Consider the following 17,290-nt stretch of genomic DNA (forward strand, 5'->3'; position numbering starts at 1 on the left):
ACATTCTGACCCTATAAACAGTAACAAAGCCGTTTACTGCTTAGAATCAACGTTTTCTAAGTTTTAGCCTGTTTCGGGACAAAATGGGTATAAGTGGTGTCTAAACACTCCAAATTCAACCCGAACTCTTATAATTAGTCAAAAGTTGAAATGTTACATATTAAGTCCCTAGAAAGAGTAACATAGCTGTTTACTGCTTCGAATCAATGTTTTCTCTCGGGTTTAGCCCGTTTTCTTGGGTTAAGCCTGTTTCGGGATAAAACGGGTTTAAGTCTTGTCTAAACACTCCAAATTCATCCCGAACTTTTACAATAAGTCAAATGCATTGGATTGTCACACATTATGACCCTAGAAACAGTAACAAAGCTGTTTACTGACTCGAATCAATGTTTTCTAGGTTTTAGCCTGTTTCGGACAAAATGGGTAAAAGTGGTGTCTAAACACTCCAAATTCAACCCGAACTCTTATAATTAGTCAAATGCATTGGATTGTTACAAATTTTGACCCTAGAAAGAGTAACATAGCTGTTTACTGCTTCCAATCAATGTTTTCTCTCGGTGTTAGCCTGTTTTCTCGGTTTAAGCCTCTTTTGGGATAAAACGGGTCAAAGTGTTGTCTAAACACTCCAAATTCATCCCCAACTCTTACATTTAGTCAAATGCATTGGACTGTCACAAATTCTGACCCTCGAAACAGTAAAAAAACTGTTTACTGCTTAGAATCAATGTTTTCTCGGTTTAAACCTGTTTTGGGATAAAACGGGTTTAAGTGTTGTCTAAACACTCCAAATTCATCCCAAACTCTTACAATTAGTCAAATGCATTGGATTGTCACACATTCTGACCCTAGAATCAGTAACTAAGCTGTTTACTGCTTACAATCAATGTTTTCTCGGTTTTAGCCTGTTTCGGGACAAAATGGGTATAAGTGGTGTCTAAACACTCCAAATTAAACCTGAACTCTTATAATTAGTCAAACGCATTGGATTGTTACAAATTTTGACCCTAGAAAGAGTAACATAGCTGTTTACTGCTTGCAATCAATGTTTTCTCTCAGTGTTAGCCTGTTTTCTCGGTTTAAGCCTCTTTTGGGATAAAACGGGTCAAAGTGTTGTCTAAACACTCCAAATTCATCCTGAACTCTTACAATTAGTCAAATGCATTGGATTGTCACACATTCTGACCCTAGAAACAGTAACAAAGCTGTTTACTGCTTACAATCAATGTTTTCTCGGTTTTAGCCTGTTTTCTCGGTTTAAGCATGTTTTGGGATAAAACGGGTTTAAGTGTTGTCTAAACACTCCAAATTTATCTCGAACTCTTACAATTAGTCAAATGCATTGGATTGCCACACATTCTGACCCTATAAACAGTAACAAAGCCGTTTACTGCTTAGAATCAACGTTTTCTCAGTTTTAGCCTGTTTCGGGACAAAATGGGTATAAGTGGTGTCTAAACACTCCAAATTCAACCCGAACTCTTATAATTAGTCAAAAGTTGGAATGTTACATATTTTGTCCCTAGAAAGCGTAACATCGCTGTTTACTGCTTCGAATCAATGTTTTCTCTCGGTTTTAGCCTGTTTTCTTGGTTTAAGCCTGTTTCGGGATAAAACGGGTTTAAGTGTTACCTAAACACTCCAAATTCATCCCGAACTTTTACAAATAGTCAAATGCATTGGATTGTCACACATTAGGACCCTAGAAACAGTAACAAAGCTGTTTACTGATTCGAATCAGTGTTTTCTCGGTTTTAGCCTGTTTCGGACAAAATGGGTAAAAGTGGTGTCTAAACACTCCAAATTCAACCCGAACTCTTATAATTAGTCAAATGCATTGGATTGTTACAAATTTTGACCCTAGAAAGAGTAACATAGCTGTTTACTGCTTCCAATCAATGTTTTCTCTCGGTGTTAGCCTGTTTTCTCGGTTTAAGCCTCTTTTGGGATAAAACGGGTCAAAGTGTTGTCTAAACACTCCAAATTCATCCCCAACTCTTACATTTAGTCAAATGCATTGGACTGTCACAAATTCTGACCCTAGAAACACTAACAAAACTGTTTACTGCTTAGAATCAATGTTTTCTTGGTTTAAACCTGTTTTGGGATAAAACGGGTTTAAGTGTTGTCTAAACACTCCAAATTCATCCCAAACTCTTACAATTAGTCAAATGCATTGGATTGTCACACATTCTGACCCTAGAAACAGTAACAAAGCTGTTTACTGCTTACAATCAATGTTTTCTCGGTTTTAGCCTGTTTTCTCGGTTTAAGCATGTTTTGGGATAAAACGGGTTTAAGTGTTGTCTAAACACTCCAAATTTATCTCGAACTATTACAATTAGTCAAATGCATTGGATTGCCACACATTCTGACCCTATAAACAGTAACAAAGCCGTTTACTGCTTAGAATCAACGTTTTCTCAGTTTTAGCCTGTTTCGGGACAAAATGGGTATAAGTGGTGTCTAAACACTCCAAATTCAACCCGAACTCTTATAATTAGTCAAAAGTTGAAATGTTACATATTAAGTCCCTAGAAAGAGTAACATAGCTGTTTACTGCTTCGAATCAATGTTTTCTCTCGGGTTTAGCCCGTTTTCTTGGGTTAAGCCTGTTTCGGGATAAAACGGGTTTAAGTGTTGTCTAAACACTCCAAATTCATCCCGAACTTTTACAATAAGTCAAATGCATTGGATTGTCACACATTATGACCCTAGAAACAGTAACAAAGCTGTTTACTGACTCGAATCAATGTTTTCTCGGTTTTAGCCTGTTTCGGACAAAATGGGTAAAAGTGGTGTCTAAACACTCCAAATTCAACCCGAACTCTTATAATTAGTCAAATGCATTGGATTGTTACAAATTTTGACCCTAGAAAGAGTAACATAGCTGTTTACTGCTTCCAATCAATGTTTTCTCTCGGTGTTAGCCTGTTTTCTCGGTTTAAGCCTCTTTTGGGATAAAACGGGTCAAAGTGTTGTCTAAACACTCCAAATTCATCCCCAACTCTTACATTTAGTCAAATGCATTGGACTGTCACAAATTCTGACCCTCGAAACAGTAAAAAAACTGTTTACTGCTTAGAATCAATGTTTTCTCGGTTTAAACCTGTTTTGGGATAAAACGGGTTTAAGTGTTGTCTAAACACTCCAAATTCATCCCAAACTCTTACAATTAGTCAAATGCATTGGATTGTCACACATTCTGACCCTAGAATCAGTAACTAAGCTGTTTACTGCTTACAATCAATGTTTTCTCGGTTTTAGCCTGTTTCGGGACAAAATGGGTATAAGTGGTGTCTAAACACTCCAAATTAAACCTGAACTCTTATAATTAGTCAAACGCATTGGATTGTTACAAATTTTGACCCTAGAAAGAGTAACATAGCTGTTTACTGCTTGCAATCAATGTTTTCTCTCAGTGTTAGCCTGTTTTCTCGGTTTAAGCCTCTTTTGGGATAAAACGGGTCAAAGTGTTGTCTAAACACTCCAAATTCATCCTGAACTCTTACAATTAGTCAAATGCATTGGATTGTCACACATTCTGACCCTAGAAACAGTAACAAAGCTGTTTACTGCTTACAATCAATGTTTTCTCGGTTTTAGCCTGTTTTCTCGGTTTAAGCATGTTTTGGGATAAAACGGGTTTAAGTGTTGTCTAAACACTCCAAATTTATCTCGAACTATTACAATTAGTCAAATGCATTGGATTGCCACACATTCTGACCCTATAAACAGTAACAAAGCCGTTTACTGCTTAGAATCAACGTTTTCTCAGTTTTAGCCTGTTTCGGGACAAAATGGGTATAAGTGGTGTCTAAACACTCCAAATTCAACCCGAACTCTTATAATTAGTCAAAAGTTGAAATGTTACATATTAAGTCCCTAGAAAGAGTAACATAGCTGTTTACTGCTTCGAATCAATGTTTTCTCTCGGGTTTAGCCCGTTTTCTTGGGTTAAGCCTGTTTCGGGATAAAACGGGTTTAAGTGTTGTCTAAACACTCCAAATTCATCCCGAACTTTTACAATAAGTCAAATACATTGGATTGTCACACATTATGACCCTAGAAACAGTAACAAAGCTGTTTACTGACTCGAATCAATGTTTTCTTGGTTTTAGCCTGTTTCGGACAAAATGGGTAAAAGTGGTGTCTAAACACTCCAAATTCAACCCGAACTCTTATAATTAGTCAAATGCATTGGATTGTTACAAATTTTGACCCTAGAAAGAGTAACATAGCTGTTTACTGCTTCCAATCAATGTTTTCTCTCGGTGTTAGCCTGTTTTCTCGGTTTAAGCCTCTTTTGGGATAAAACGGGTCAAAGTGTTGTCTAAACACTCCAAATTCATCCCCAACTCTTACATTTAGTCAAATGCATTGGACTGTCACAAATTCTGACCCTCGAAACAGTAAAAAAACTGTTTACTGCTTAGAATCAATGTTTTCTCGGTTTAAACCTGTTTTGGGATAAAACGGGTTTAAGTGTTGTCTAAACACTCCAAATTCATCCCAAACTCTTACAATTAGTCAAATGCATTGGATTGTCACACATTCTGACCCTAGAATCAGTAACTAAGCTGTTTACTGCTTACAATCAATGTTTTCTCGGTTTTAGCCTGTTTCGGGACAAAATGGGTATAAGTGGTGTCTAAACACTCCAAATTAAACCTGAACTCTTATAATTAGTCAAACGCATTGGATTGTTACAAATTTTGACCCTAGAAAGAGTAACATAGCTGTTTACTGCTTGCAATCAATGTTTTCTCTCAGTGTTAGCCTGTTTTCTCGGTTTAAGCCTCTTTTGGGATAAAACGGGTCAAAGTTTTGTCTAAACACTCCAAATTCATCCTGAACTCTTACAATTAGTCAAATGCATTGGATTGTCACACATTCTGACCCTAGAAACAGTAACAAAGCTGTTTACTGCTTACAATCAATGTTTTCTCGGTTTTAGCCTGTTTTCTCGGTTTAAGCATGTTTTGGGATAAAACGGGTTTAAGTGTTGTCTAAACACTTCAAATTTATCTCGAACTCTTACAATTAGTCAAATGCATTGGATTGCCACACATTCTGACCCTATAAACAGTAACAAAGCCGTTTACTGCTTAGAATCAACGTTTTCTCAGTTTTAGCCTGTTTCGGGCCAAAATGGGTATAAGTGGTGTCTAAACACTCCAAATTCAACCCGAACTCTTATAATTAGTCAAAAGTTGGAATGTTACATATTTTGTCCCTAGAAAGAGTAACATCGCTGTTTACTGCTTCGAATCAATGTTTTCTCTCGGTTTTAGCCTGTTTTCTTGGTTTAAGCCTGTTTCGGGATAAAACGGGTTTAAGTGTTACCTAAACACTCCAAATTCATCCCGAACTTTTACAATTAGTCAAATGCATTGGATTGTCACACATTATGACCCTAGAAACAGTAACAAAGCTGTTTACTGATTTGAATCAATGTTTTCTTGGTTTTAGCCTGTTTTGGACAAAATGGGTATAAGTGGTGTCTAAACACTCCAAATTCAACCCGAACTCTTATAATTAGTCAAATGCATTGGATTGTTACAAATTTGGACCCTAGAAAGAGTAACATAGCTGTTTACTGCTTCCAATCAATGTTTTCTCTCGGTGTTAGCATGTTTTCTCGGTTTAAGCCTCTTTTGGGATAAAACGGGTCAAAGTGTTGTCTAAACACTCCAAATTCATCCCCAACTCTTACATTTAGTCAAATGCATTGGACTGTCACAAATTATGACCCTAGAAACAGTAACAAAACTGTTTACTGCTTAGAATCAATGTTTTCTCGGTTTAAACCTGTTTTGGGATAAAACGGGTTTAAGTGTTGTCTAAACACTCCAAATTCATCCCAAACTCTTACAATTAGTCAAATGCATTGGATTGTCACACATTCTGACCCTAGAATCAGTAACTAAGCTGTTTACTGCTTACAATCAATGTTTTCTCGGTTTTAGCCTGTTTCGGGACAAAATGGGTATAAGTGGTGTCTAAACACTCCAAATTAAACCTGAACTCTTATAATTAGTCAAATGCATTGGATTGTTACAAATTTTGACCCTAGAAAGAGTAACATAGCTGTTTACTGCTTGCAATCAATGTTTTCTCTCAGTGTTAGCCTGTTTTCTCGGTTTAAGCCTCTTTTGGGATAAAACGGGTCAAACTGTTGTCTAAACACTCCAAATTCATCCTGAACTCTTACAATTAGTCAAATGCATTGGATTGTCACACATTCTGACCCTAGAAACAGTAACAAAGCTGTTTACTGCTTACAATCAATGTTTTCTCGGTTTTAGCCTGTTTTCTCGGTTTAAGCATGTTTTGGGATAAAACGGGTTTAAGTGTTGTCTAAACACTCCAAATTTATCTCGAACTCTTACAATTAGTCAAATGCATTGTATTGCCACACATTCTGACCCTATAAACAGTAACAAAGCCGTTTACTGCTTAGAATCAACGTTTTCTCAGTTTTAGCCTGTTTCGGGACAAAATGGGTATAAGTGGTGTCTAAACACTCCAAATTCAACCCGAACTCTTATAATTAGTCAAAAGTTGAAATGTTACATATTTAGTCCTTAGAAAGAGTAACATCGCTGTTTACTGCTTCGAATCAATGTTTTCTCTCGGTTTTAGCCTGTTTTCTTGGTTTAAGCCTGTTTCGGGATAAAACGGGTTTAAGTGTTACCTAAACACTCCAAATTCATCCCGAACTTTTACAATTAGTCAAATGCATTGGATTGTCACACATTATGACCCTAGAAACAGTAACAAAGCGGTTTACTGACTCGAATCAATGTTTTCTCGGTTTTAGCCTGTTTCGGACAAAATGGGTAAAAGTGGTGTCTAAACACTCCAAATTCAACCCGAACTCTTATAATTAGTCAAATGCATTGGATTGTTACAAATTTTGACCCTAGAAAGAGTAACATAGCTGTTTACTGCTTCCAATCAATGTTTTCTCTCGGTGTTAGCATGTTTTCTCGGTTTAAGCCTCTTTTGGGATAAAACGGGTCAAAGTGTTGTCTAAACACTCCAAATTCATCCCCAACTCTTACATTTAGTCAAATGCATTGGACTGTCACAAATTATGACCCTAGAAACAGTAACAAAACTGTTTACTGCTTAGAATCAATGTTTTCTCGGTTTAAACCTGTTTTGGGATAAAACGGGTTTAAGTGTTGTCTAAACACTCCAAATTCATCCCAAACTCTTACAATTAGTCAAATGCATTGGATTGTCACACATTCTGACCCTAGAATCAGTAACTAAGCTGTTTACTGCTTACAATCAATGTTTTCTCGGTTTTAGCCTGTTTCGGGACAAAATGGGTATAAGTGGTGTCTAAACACTCCAAATTAAACCTGAACTCTTATAATTAGTCAAATGCATTGGATTGTTACAAATTTTGACCCTAGAAAGAGTAACATAGCTGTTTACTGCTTGCAATCAATGTTTTCTCTCAGTGTTAGCCTGTTTTCTCGGTTTAAGCCTCTTTTGGGATAAAACGGGTCAAAGTGTTGTCTAAACACTCCAAATTCATCCTGAACTCTTACAATTAGTCAAATGCATTGGATTGTCACACATTCTGACCCTAGAAACAGTAACAAAGCTGTTTACTGCTTACAATCAATGTTTTCTCGGTTTTAGCCTGTTTTCTCGGTTTAAGCATGTTTTGGGATAAAACGGGTTTAAGTGTTGTCTAAACACTCCAAATTTATCTCGAACTCTTACAATTAGTCAAATGCATTGTATTGCCACACATTCTGACCCTATAAACAGTAACAAAGCCGTTTACTGCTTAGAATCAACGTTTTCTCAGTTTTAGCCTGTTTCGGGACAAAATGGGTATAAGTGGTGTCTAAACACTCCAAATTCAACCCGAACTCTTATAATTAGTCAAAAGTTGAAATGTTACATATTTAGTCCTTAGAAAGAGTAACATAGCTGTTTACTGCTTCGAATCAATGTTTTCTCTTGGGTTTAGCCCGTTTTCTTGGGTTAAGCCTATTTCGGGATAAAATGGGTTTAAGTGTTGTCTAAACACTCCAAATTCATCCCGAACTTTTACAATAAGTCAAATGCATTGGATTGTCACACATTATGACCCTAGAAACAGTAACAAAGCTGTTTACTGATTCGAATCAATGTTTTCTCGGTTTTAGCCTGTTTCGGACAAAATGGGTAAAAGTGGTGTCTAAACACTCCAAATTCAACCCGAACTCTTATAATTAGTCAAATGCATTGGATTGTTACAAATTTTGACCCTAGAAAGAGTAACATAGCTGTTTACTGCTTCCAATCAATGTTTTCTCTCGGTGTTAGCCTGTTTTCTCGGGTTAAGCCTCTTTTGGGATAAAACGGGTCAAAGTGTTGTCTAAACACTCCAAATTCATCCCCAACTCTTACATTTAGTCAAATGCATTGGACTGTCACAAATTCTGACCCTAGAAACAGTAAAAAAACTGTTTACTGCTTAGAATCAATGTTTTCTCGGTTTAAACCTGTTTTGGGATAAAACGGGTTTAAGTGTTGTCTAAACACTCCAAATTCATCCCAAACTCTTACAATTAGTCAAATGCATTGGATTGTCACACATTCTGACCCTAGAATCAGTAACTAATCTGTTTACTGCTTACAATCAATGTTTTCTCGGTTTTAGCCTGTTTCGGGACAAAATGGGTATAAGTGGTGTCTAAACACTCCAAATTAAACCTGAACTCTTATAATTAGTCAAATGCATTGGATTGTTATAAATTTTGACCCTAGAAAGAGTAACATAGCTGTTTACTGCTTGCAATCAATGTTTTCTCTCAGTGTTAGCCTGTTTTCTCGGTTTAAGCCTCTTTTGGGATAAAACGGGTCAAAGTGTTGTCTAAACACTCCAAATTCATCCTGAACTCTTACAATTAGTCAAATGCATTGGATTGTCACACATTCTGACCCTAGAAACAGTAACAAAGCTGTTTACTGCTTACAATCAATGTTTTCTCGGTTTTAGCCTGTTTTCTCGGTTTAAGCATGTTTTGGGATAAAACGGGTTTAAGTGTTGTCTAAACACTCCAACTTTATCTCGAACTCTTACAATTAGTCAAATGCATTGGATTTCCACACATTCTGACCCTATAAACAGTAACAAAGCCGTTTACTGCTTAGAATCAACGTTTTCTCAGTTTTAGCCTGTTTCGGACAAAATGGGTAAAAGTGGTGTCTAAACACTCCAAATTCAACCCGAACTCTTATAATTAGTCAAATGCATTGGATTGTTACACATTCTGACCCTAGAATCAGTAACTAAGCTGTTTACTGCTTACAATCAATGTTTTCTCGGTTTTAGCCTGTTTCGGGACAAAATGGGTATAAGTGGTGTCTAAACACTCCAAATTAAACCTGAACTCTTATAATTAGTCAAATGCATTGGATTGTTATAAATTTTGACCCTAGAAAGAGTAACATAGCTGTTTACTGCTTGCAATCAATGTTTTCTCTCGGTTTTAGCCTGTTTTCTTGGTTTAAGCCTGTTTCGGGATACAACGGGTTTAAGTGTTACCTAAACACTCCAAATTCATCCCGAACTTTTACAATTAGTCAAATGCATTGGATTGTCACACATTATGACCCTAGAAACAGTAACAAAGCTGTTTACTGATTCGAATCAATGTTTTCTCGGTTTTAGCCTGTTTTCTCGGTTTAAGCATGTTTTGGGATAAAACGGGTTTAAGTGTTGTCTAAACACTCCAACTTTATCTCGAACTCTTACAATTAGTCAAATGCATTGGATTTCCACACATTCTGACCCTATAAACAGTAACAAAGCCGTTTACTGCTTAGAATCAACGTTTTCTCAGTTTTAGCCTGTTTCGGGACAAAATGGGTATAAGTGGTGTCTAAACACTCCAAATTCAACCCGAACTCTTATAATTAGTCAAAAGTTGAAATGTTACATATTTAGTCCTTAGAAAGAGTAACATCGCTGTTTACTGCTTCGAATCAATGTTTTCTCTCGGTTTTAGCCTGTTTTCTTGGTTTAAGCCTATTTCGGGATAAAACGGGTTTAAGTGTTACCTAAACACTCCAAATTCATCCCGAACTTTTACAATTAGTCAAATGCATTGGATTGTCACACATTATGACCCTAGAAACAGTAACAAAGCGGTTTACTGACTCGAATCAATGTTTTCTCGGTTTTAGCCTGTTTCGGACAAAATGGGTAAAAGTGGTGTCTAAACACTCCAAATTCAACCCGAACTCTTATAATTAGTCAAATGCATTGGATTGTTACAAATTTTGACCCTAGAAAGAGTAACATAGCTGTTTACTGCTTCCAATCAATGTTTTCTCTCGGTGTTAGCATGTTTTCTCGGTTTAAGCCTCTTTTGGGATAAAACGGGTCAAAGTGTTGTCTAAACACTCCAAATTCATCTCCAACTCTTACATTTAGTCAAATGCATTGGACTGTCACAAATTATGACCCTAGAAACAGTAACAAAACTGTTTACTGCTTAGAATCAATGTTTTCTCGGTTTAAACCTGTTTTGGGATAAAACGGGTTTAAGTGTTGTCTAAACACTCCAAATTCATCCCAAACTCTTACAATTAGTCAAATGCATTGGATTGTCACACATTCTGACCCTAGAATCAGTAACTAAGCTGTTTACTGCTTACAATCAATGTTTTCTCGGTTTTAGCCTGTTTCGGGACAAAATGGGTATAAGTGGTGTCTAAACACTCCAAATTAAACCTGAACTCTTATAATTAGTCAAATGCATTGGATTGTTACAAATTTTGACCCTAGAAAGAGTAACATAGCTGTTTACTGCTTGCAATCAATGTTTTCTCTCAGTGTTAGCCTGTTTTCTCGGTTTAAGCCTCTTTTGGGATAAAACGGGTCAAAGTGTTGTCTAAACACTCCAAATTCATCCTGAACTCTTACAATTAGTCAAATGCATTGGATTGTCACACATTCTGACCCTAGAAACAGTAACAAAGCTGTTTACTGCTTACAATCAATGTTTTCTCGGTTTTAGCCTGTTTTCTCGGTTTAAGCATGTTTTGGGATAAAACGGGTTTAAGTGTTGTCTAAAGACTCCAAATTTATCTCGAACTCTTACAATTAGTCAAATGCATTGTATTGCCACACATTCTGACCCTATAAACAGTAACAAAGCCGTTTACTGCTTAGAATCAACGTTTTCTCAGTTTTAGCCTGTTTCGGGACAAAATGGGTATAAGTGGTGTCTAAACACTCCAAATTCAACCCGAACTCTTATAATTAGTCAAAAGTTGAAATGTTACATATTTAGTCCTTAGAAAGAGTAACATAGCTGTTTACTGCTTCGAATCAATGTTTTCTCTCGGGTTTAGCCCGTTTTCTTGGGTTAAGCCTATTTCGGGATAAAATGGGTTTAAGTGTTGTCTAAACACTCCAAATTCATCCCGAACTTTTACAATAAGTCAAATGCATTGGATTGTCACACATTATGACCCTAGAAACAGTAACAAAGCTGTTTACTGATTCGAATCAATGTTTTCTCGGTTTTAGCCTGTTTCGGACAAAATGGGTAAAAGTGGTGTCTAAACACTCCAAATTCAACCCGAACTCTTATAATTAGTCAAATGCATTGGATTGTTACAAATTTTGACCCTAGAAAGAGTAACATAGCTGTTTACTGCTTCCAATCAATGTTTTCTCTCGGTGTTAGCCTGTTTTCTCGGGTTAAGCCTCTTTTGGGATAAAACGGGTCAAAGTGTTGTCTAAACACTCCAAATTCATCCCCAACTCTTACATTTAGTCAAATGCATTGGACTGTCACAAATTCTAACCCTAGAAACAGTAAAAAAACTGTTTACTGCTTAGAATCAATGTTTTCTCGGTTTAAACCTGTTTTGGGATAAAACGGGTTTAAGTGTTGTCTAAACACTCCAAATTCATCCCAAACTCTTACAATTAGTCAAATGCATTGGATTGTCACACATTCTGACCCTAGAATCAGTAACTAAGCTGTTTACTGCTTACAATCAATGTTTTCTCGGTTTTAGCCTGTTTCGGGACAAAATGGGTATAAGTGGTGTCTAAACACTCCAAATTAAACCTGAACTCTTATAATTAGTCAAATGCATTGGATTGTTATAAATTTTGACCCTAGAAAGAGTAACATAGCTGTTTACTGCTTGCAATCAATGTTTTCTCTCAGTGTTAGCCTGTTTTCTCGGTTTAAGCCTCTTTTGGGATAAAACGGGTCAAAGTGTTGTCTAAACACTCCAAATTCATCCTGAACTCTTACAATTAGTCAAATGCATTGGATTGTCACACATTCTGACCCTAGAAACAGTAACAAAGCTGTTTACTGCTTACAATCAATGTTTTCTCGGTTTTAGCCTGTTTTCTCGGTTTAAGCATGTTTTGGGATAAAACGGGTTTAAGTGTTGTCTAAACACTCCAACTTTATCTCGAACTCTTACAATTAGTCAAATGCATTGGATTTCCACACATTCTGACCCTATAAACAGTAACAAAGCCGTTTACTGCTTAGAATCAACGTTTTCTCAGTTTTAGCCTGTTTCGGACAAAATGGGTAAAAGTGGTGTCTAAACACTCCAAATTCAACCCGAACTCTTATAATTAGTCAAATGCATTGGATTGTTACACATTCTGACCCTAGAATCAGTAACTAAGCTGTTTACTGCTTACAATCAATGTTTTCTCGGTTTTAGCCTGTTTCGGGACAAAATGGGTATAAGTGGTGTCTAAACACTCCAAATTAAACCTGAACTCTTATAATTAGTCAAATGCATTGGATTGTTATAAATTTTGACCCTAGAAAGAGTAACATAGCTGTTTACTGCTTGCAATCAATGTTTTCTCTCGGTTTTAGCCTGTTTTCTTGGTTTAAGCCTGTTTCGGGATACAACGGGTTTAAGTGTTACCTAAACACTCCAAATTCATCCCGAACTTTTACAATTAGTCAAATGCATTGGATTGTCACACATTATGACCCTAGAAACAGTAACAAAGCTGTTTACTGATTCGAATCAATGTTTTCTCGGTTTTAGCCTGTTTTCTCGGTTTAAGCATGTTTTGGGATAAAACGGGTTTAAGTGTTGTCTAAACACTCCAACTTTATCTCGAACTCTTACAATTAGTCAAATGCATTGGATTTCCACACATTCTGACCCTATAAACAGTAACAAAGCCGTTTACTGCTTAGAATCAACGTTTTCTCAGTTTTAGCCTGTTTCGGGACAAAATGGGTATAAGTGGTGTCTAAACACTCCAAATTCAACCCGAACTCTTATAATTAGTCAAAAGTTGAAATGTTACATATTTAGTCCTTAGAAAGAGTAACATCGCTGTTTACTGCTTCGAATCAATGTTTTCTCTCGGTTTTAGCCTGTTTTCTTGGTTTAAGCCTATTTCGGGATAAAACGGGTTTAAGTGTTACCTAAACACTCCAAATTCATCCCGAACTTTTACAATTAGTCAAATGCATTGGATTGTCACACATTATGACCCTAGAAACAGTAACAAAGCGGTTTACTGACTCGAATCAATGTTTTCTCGGTTTTAGCCTGTTTCGGACAAAATGGGTAAAAGTGGTGTCTAAACACTCCAAATTCAACCCGAACTCTTATAATTAGTCAAATGCATTGGATTGTTACAAATTTTGACCCTAGAAAGAGTAACATAGCTGTTTACTGCTTCCAATCAATGTTTTCTCTCGGTGTTAGCATGTTTTCTCGGTTTAAGCCTCTTTTGGGATAAAACGGGTCAAAGTGTTGTCTAAACACTCCAAATTCATCTCCAACTCTTACATTTAGTCAAATGCATTGGACTGTCACAAATTATGACCCTAGAAACAGTAACAAAACTGTTTACTGCTTAGAATCAATGTTTTCTCGGTTTAAACCTGTTTTGGGATAAAACGGGTTTAAGTGTTGTCTAAACACTCCAAATTCATCCCAAACTCTTACAATTAGTCAAATGCATTGGATTGTCACACATTCTGACCCTAGAATCAGTAACTAAGCTGTTTACTGCTTACAATCAATGTTTTCTCGGTTTTAGCCTGTTTCGGGACAAAATGGGTATAAGTGGTGTCTAAACACTCCAAATTAAACCTGAACTCTTATAATTAGTCAAATGCATTGGATTGTTACAAATTTTGACCCTAGAAAGAGTAACATAGCTGTTTACTGCTTGCAATCAATGTTTTCTCTCAGTGTTAGCCTGTTTTCTCGGTTTAAGCCTCTTTTGGGATAAAACGGGTCAAAGTGTTGTCTAAACACTCCAAATTCATCCTGAACTCTTACAATTAGTCAAATGCATTGGATTGTCACACATTCTGACCCTAGAAACAGTAACAAAGCTGTTTACTGCTTACAATCAATGTTTTCTCGGTTTTAGCCTGTTTTCTCGGTTTAAGCATGTTTTGGGATAAAACGGGTTTAAGTGTTGTCTAAAGACTCCAAATTTATCTCGAACTCTTACAATTAGTCAAATGCATTGTATTGCCACACATTCTGACCCTATAAACAGTAACAAAGCCGTTTACTGCTTAGAATCAACGTTTTCTCAGTTTTAGCCTGTTTCGGGACAAAATGGGTATAAGTGGTGTCTAAACACTCCAAATTCAACCCGAACTCTTATAATTAGTCAAAAGTTGAAATGTTACATATTTAGTCCTTAGAAAGAGTAACATAGCTGTTTACTGCTTCGAATCAATGTTTTCTCTCGGGTTTAGCCCGTTTTCTTGGGTTAAGCCTATTTCGGGATAAAATGGGTTTAAGTGTTGTCTAAACACTCCAAATTCATCCCGAACTTTTACAATAAGTCAAATGCATTGGATTGTCACACATTATGACCCTAGAAACAGTAACAAAGCTGTTTACTGATTCGAATCAATGTTTTCTCGGTTTTAGCCTGTTTCGGACAAAATGGGTAAAAGTGGTGTCTAAACACTCCAAATTCAACCCGAACTCTTATAATTAGTCAAATGCATTGGATTGTTACAAATTTTGACCCTAGAAAGAGTAACATAGCTGTTTACTGCTTCCAATCAATGTTTTCTCTCGGTGTTAGCCTGTTTTCTCGGGTTAAGCCTCTTTTGGGATAAAACGGGTCAAAGTGTTGTCTAAACACTCCAAATTCATCCCCAACTCTTACATTTAGTCAAATGCATTGGACTGTCACAAATTCTAACCCTAGAAACAGTAAAAAAACTGTTTACTGCTTAGAATCAATGTTTTCTCGGTTTAAACCTGTTTTGGGATAAAACGGGTTTAAGTGTTGTCTAAACACTCCAAATTCATCCCAAACTCTTACAATTAGTCAAATGCATTGGATTGTCACACATTCTGACCCTAGAATCAGTAACTAAGCTGTTTACTGCTTACAATCAATGTTTTCTCGGTTTTAGCCTGTTTCGGGACAAAATGGGTATAAGTGGTGTCTAAACACTCCAAATTAAACCTGAACTCTTATAATTAGTCAAATGCATTGGATTGTTATAAATTTTGACCCTAGAAAGAGTAACATAGCTGTTTACTGCTTGCAATCAATGTTTTCTCTCAGTGTTAGCCTGTTTTCTCGGTTTAAGCCTCTTTTGGGATAAAACGGGTCAAAGTGTTGTCTAAACACTCCAAATTCATCCTGAACTCTTACAATTAGTCAAATGCATTGGATTGTCACACATTCTGACCCTAGAAACAGTAACAAAGCTGTTTACTGCTTACAATCAATGTTTTCTCGGTTTTAGCCTGTTTTCTCGGTTTAAGCATGTTTTGGGATAAAACGGGTTTAAGTGTTGTCTAAACACTCCAACTTTATCTCGAACTCTTACAATTAGTCAAATGCATTGGATTTCCACACATTCTGACCCTATAAACAGTAACAAAGCCGTTTACTGCTTAGAATCAACGTTTTCTCAGTTTTAGCCTGTTTCGGACAAAATGGGTAAAAGTGGTGTCTAAACACTCCAAATTCAACCCGAACTCTTATAATTAGTCAAATGCATTGGATTGTTACACATTCTGACCCTAGAATCAGTAACTAAGCTGTTTACTGCTTACAATCAATGTTTTCTCGGTTTTAGCCTGTTTCGGGACAAAATGGGTATAAGTGGTGTCTAAACACTCCAAATTAAACCTGAACTCTTATAATTAGTCAAATGCATTGGATTGTTATAAATTTTGACCCTAGAAAGAGTAACATAGCTGTTTACTGCTTGCAATCAATGTTTTCTCTCGGTTTTAGCCTGTTTTCTTGGTTTAAGCCTGTTTCGGGATACAACGGGTTTAAGTGTTACCTAAACACTCCAAATTCATCCCGAACTTTTACAATTAGTCAAATGCATTGGATTGTCACACATTATGACCCTAGAAACAGTAACAAAGCTGTTTACTGATTCGAATCAATGTTTTCTCGGTTTTATCCTGTTTTCTCGGTTTAAGCATGTTTTGGGATAAAACGGGTTTAAGTGTTGTCTAAACACTCCAACTTTATCTCGAACTCTTACAATTAGTCAAATGCATTGGATTTCCACACATTCTGACCCTATAAACAGTAACAAAGCCGTTTACTGCTTAGAATCAACGTTTTCTCAGTTTTAGCCTGTTTCGGGACAAAATGGGTATAAGTGGTGTCTAAACACTCCAAATTCAACCCGAACTCTTATAATTAGTCAAAAGTTGGAATGTTACATATTTTGTCCCTAGAAAGAGTAACATAGCTGTTTACTGCTTCGAATCAATGTTTTCTCTCGGTTTTAGCCTGTTTTCTTGGTTTAAGCCTGTTTCGGGATAAAACGGGTTTAAGTGTTACCTAAACACTCCAAATTCATCCCGAACTTTTACAATTAGTCAAATGCATTGGATTGTCACACATTATGACCCTAGAAACAGTAACAAAGCGGTTTACTGATTCGAATCAATGTTTTCTCGGTTTTAGCCTGTTTCGGACAAAATGGGTAAAAGTGGTGTCTAAACACTCCAAATTCATCCCGAACTCTTATAATTAGTCGAATGCATTGGATTGTTACAAATTTTGACCCTAGAAAGAGTAACATAGCTGTTTACTGCTTCCAATCAATGTTTTCTCTCGGTGTTAGCCTGTTTTCTCGGTTTAAGCCTCTTTTGGGATAAAACGGGTCAAAGTGTTGTCTAAACACTCCAAATTCATCCCCAACTCTTACATTTAGTCAAATGCATTGGACTGTCACAAATTCTGACCCTAGAAACACTAACAAAACTGTTTACTGCTTAGAATCAATGTTTTCTCGGTTTAAAC

This window comes from Camelina sativa, chromosome 19, assembly GCF_030686135.1.
Source record: "Camelina sativa cultivar CO46 ecotype springtype chromosome 19, ASM3068613v1".
NCBI lineage: Eukaryota > Viridiplantae > Streptophyta > Magnoliopsida > Brassicales > Brassicaceae > Camelina > Camelina sativa.